This window comes from Rhagoletis pomonella, unplaced genomic scaffold (assembly GCF_013731165.1).
Source record: "Rhagoletis pomonella isolate Grant_MI unplaced genomic scaffold, Rhpom_1.0 Rhpom_scaffold_00022, whole genome shotgun sequence".
Lineage (NCBI taxonomy): Eukaryota > Metazoa > Arthropoda > Insecta > Diptera > Tephritidae > Rhagoletis > Rhagoletis pomonella.
In genome coordinates, this window is record NW_023458576.1 from 407268 (window position 1) to 412055 (window position 4788).

The window sequence follows — 4788 nt, forward strand, 5'->3', positions numbered from 1 at the left end:
AAAAACAAATAACTTAAGGACGAGCACACCTAAAAGTTAAACATTCTAAAAATAGAATTATTAACAAAAACCAACAAAACCAACAACCACATGATCAAGTGTGAATAGCAGCCGAATAGCTGCGCTTGATTGTGTTGGCTTAACAAATGAAAAAGTGGGGAAAAAGCAACGATAATTTACAAGGCGAACTTAGCACAGTGCGTAGGCAACTGCCTGAGTCAGTGGGATCGTCGGTTCGAATCCTACTGAAAGAAGTCTGATGAGGAAATGTGTTGCTTTTCCACAATAAGTTTTTCATTAAAAACGGCCTCAGGCTCAATAAAAATTGTTGAATATAGTTGTTATAAGGCCATAAAATAACAAAAACAAATAAAGAAATAAATAAATAAAATCCTAAGAATACAATTCTGAACGCATGAAAAGTATTTTGTGAAGTTGTATTCCAATACAACTGAATATGTATATCAAGGCAAGCAATAAAAGCATGCAAGTATGTTTACTAGGTGCAAGTAACACAAAAACTTTACAAAAATATTTTACAAAATATTTAGCTTTTTCTACGGATTATTTATTGCAGCAACTGTTTATTGATTTTAGCAGGTCTTTCGTTTTGGTAATTGTGCACTTCATGTTCCCCACCGAAATTTGATGCAAAATAATCGAAAGGGGTATCAAAAGACGCGTACTACTGCCAGTATTAGGAATCCGAAGGCGAAAACTGATTTTTTAAATCGTCCAGAAGTTATTTGCAAAAAACCGTTTCATTCAACTCAACTTTGTCAGTAATAAATTCACGTTAATAAGTACATTAAGGGCCGGTGTTCAATGTCTGGTTATCACTACTTGCCGGTTTAACATCATTTTCGACGATCTCTGTTGCACAAGGAAAATGGTGCAAAATCCCACCGAAAAATTGTGCAAAATAATCGAGAGGGGTATCAAACGATGCGTATTACCGCCAGCGTTAAGAATCCGAAGACGGAAACTGATTTTTTTTAACCGTTCAAAAGTTATTCGTAAAAACCCGTTCGATTTTAGTTCACTTTGTCAGTACAAAATTCACGTTAATAAATGCATTAAATGAACACATATTGGTATCTTGATGTTCACTATAGTTTACTTTAACTGAATTTGTAACAAAAAATCGCGAAACTTATTGATTTAATTAAATATTAATGCGAAAACAATTTACGAAAAACCTGCGTCGCATTTATTCTGTTAGTTGCAGCTAGGTGTAATAAAAACATGGAGGTGCTTGGTGTTGCCAATATATCAGCCTTATGCAGCGTTTTTGCTGCATTTAAAATGCATCATTTAGCACTTTCGAACATATTATTTCGAAGAGCGTTCATGCTATCGCATTTAGCAAATGTACATTTACGCGAGTTCGAAATCGAATGCTTTTGGCAAACAGCCGTGTTCCAGTCGCTTATTCAGATCCGTATCTATCACGATCAATTCGCACAGAGACGATTATGTGCAAAAAACCCTACTGAAAAGGGGAAAAAGAAATTTTAAACAAAAAATTCAATATAAAAATTTGAATTGTTTTAACCATAACCGAAAATTTGTTTGTTTATTATTCATTTATCGGTGACTAAATAGGAAAAAAACAGAGTTGATCGCAAATTGAGCCAGAGTTCTATCAGTATCACATCGATGTTGAATTTGCGCAACTTTTATTTTTCCAAATAATGTACAATAATAAATGAAATCTCGTTAGGCGACCACTTTAACGCAGGTAGCAACTGTATACACGAAAAAGCAACTTTGCCACTTTTTCTCATTAAACAATGTTCGAATCGTGGAAATTTTTGAAGATCACAGGGTTGCTTTTAGCATTTAGGGCCGTTTACTCAATATGTGGTTAACACTAATCTCCGTTTAAACATCATTATCGACGTGTTTGGCTCCATGCATATAACATGGAGTCGGTAACGTCGATAACGATGTTTTACCGGAGATTAGTGTTAACCAGACATTGAGTAACCGGCCCTTAGACTCTTAATGGAGAAATGGAGTTGCATTTAGGTGATGAATTTTGTATGGATAAATATACATTTAGGGCCGGTTACTCAATGTCTGGTTAACACTAATCTGCGGTTAAACATCGTTACCGACGTCTTCGACTCCATGCATATAACAGGGAGTCGGTAACGTCGATAACGATGTTTAACCGCAGATTAGTGTTAACCAGACATTGAGTAACCGTCCCTTAGAGTAGCATTTGCTAAATGCGCTCAATGTGCTTTTACGCGGAAGCAGAAACAGCCCATTATCATGAGTTTCGTTTTCCCCGAACCGGTTCATTTTCTACTTCTGGTTTCCATGTATTTACTATGGGCGGATGACAAATTAACTTTGAGATTACTTTAAGAGAAGGTTTTAAGTAGTGATATCAATAACAATAAATGAGAAAGCCTTTAATTTTAGTAATTATTTTAGTAATTCGTATATAAACAAAATCTTTCTAATAGAAAACTCATTTACGCAGAAAGAAGTTCTGACCTTCTTTTTCGACAACACAAACGAGAATTCTGCGTAGTAAGGGTTATGATCCCTAAGCGCGGCCGAAGGTCGCCTACGCAGAAAGAAGTGTTGCCACTCTTCTTCGGCAACACAGAAAGGAGAATTCTACGCAGTAAGGGTTATGATCCCTAAGCGCGGCTGAAGGCCGCCTTCGCAGGAAGCAGCTTTGCCACTCTTCTCTGGCAACACAGAAAGGAGAATTCTGCGAAGTAAGGGTTATGATCCCTAAGCCCGACCGAAGGCCGCCTACACAGAAAGAAGTTCTGCCACTCTTCTCCGGCAACACAGAAAAGATAATTCTGCTTAGTAAGGGTTATGATCCCTAAGCGCGGCCGAAGGTCACCTACGCAGAAAGAAGTTCTGCCACTCTTCTACGGCAACACTGAAAGGAGAATTCTGCGTAGTAAGGGTTATGATCCCTAAGGGCGGCCGAAGGCCGCCTACGCAGAAAGAAGTTCTGCCACTCTTCTCCGGCACCACAGAAAGGAAAATTGTGCTTATTAAGGGTTATGATCCCCGCCTACGCAGAAAGCAGCTTTGCCAATCTTCTCTGGCAACAAGGAAAGGATAATTCTTCGTAGTAAGGGTTAGGATCCCCGCCTACGCGGAAAGCAGTTTTGCCACTCTTCTCTGGCAACACGGAAAGAGAATTCTGCGTAGTAAGTGTTATGATCCCTAAGCGCGGCCGAAGGCCGCCTACGCAAAAAGAAGTTCTGCCACTCTTTTACGGCAACACGGTAAGGAGAATTCTGCGTAGTAAGCGCTGCCGAAGGCTGCCTACACAGGAAGAATTTCTGCCACTCTTCTCTGGCAAAGCAAAAAGCAAAGTTATTCGTAGTAAGAGTTATTATCCCTAAGCACAGAAAAAAGTTCTGTCAGTTCTTTAATAGTAAAAAACTTAAAGTCTTTCCCATTTATTGTTATTGGCGTCATTAGCTAAAACCTCTTGCCTTATCCTGAGTTCCGCCCGAAAAAATTTCACCCGAAAATTTTTATTCCGCCCATAATAAAGACATGGATGCATATTTATAGTCATATTTAGTACTCAACTAAGTCGAAACTATTCTAAGTCACAACTAAAGCTATTCATAGTCGCCTTAGTTTCGACTTTTCTGGCTAAGTACCAGCTTAAAATTTAGTTTCGGCTGCAGCTGCAACTAAGTCGTAACTAGGAAGAAGTATTTTATCAAATTAAGGGAAAACAGACGAAATATGTAAAAATTAAGTTGGTAGAGGGTGATTTTGATAATATTGAATAATCTCCAATTAAAATTTACAAAGATCGATCCATTTTAATCGGAAGATGGAATTAAATGCGTATTACAATTCGAATAAAGCTACATCACAATTTTATAATTGGAATAATTTAGATAAATTTTCAAATAATAAGTCAGTTTCACGCTAGTTATTTTAAAGTAAATTTGTGCATAACATTTAGATATCTACTATTTCTATGTTTCACAGCATGCTTTCGATAAACATCGACTTCACATCACTGCGGTTGTTCTGGCTATTTCACACAATTAACAAGAAAATGATACCTTATTCTTTTGCATAATCATGCAATTAAAATAAAAATTACATAAACGGATGATCAAACTTGATATTATTTAATAAAAATGTAATTTTTCTGAAAATATCGTAAAGAAAAATCGATACATTTTCACACTCGTTTTGCTATATCGTAAACTAAGTCGAAACTACTTACTAGAAGTCTGAAATGCGACTATGAATAGAGGTAAATTTTATGTTGGTACTTAAATTTAAGTTGCAACTTTGTTAGTTTCGACTTAGTTGCTGGACTATGAATACGCGCCATGGAAACCAAACGTGAAAAGTGAACCGGTTCGGGGAAAATGAAACTCATGATAAGGCCTCTTCTCTAAAAGTAATATATTGGCAACACCATGTTTTTATTACACTTAACTGCAACTAGCAGAATAAATGCGACTCCAGTTTTTTGTACATTGTTTTCGGATTAATATTTAATTTAATCAATAAGTTTCGGCGTTTGGTTTCACAAATTCAGTTAAAGTAAACCATAGTGAACATCCACGATTGAGAGAATACAAAGGTTGCGCCGATCTCGGACCGCTATTCCTCTCTTAACGAATTTGACAGAATCGTCGTTTGCATGACGTCACACTGGTGCATCTTGTTTACATTTTCCTTGCAACATTTTTTCTTCTTCTTCCATTCTTGCTCACGTTTTGGCATTTCTCTCTCGCAATTGCACCAGTGTGACGTCACACAAAAGTT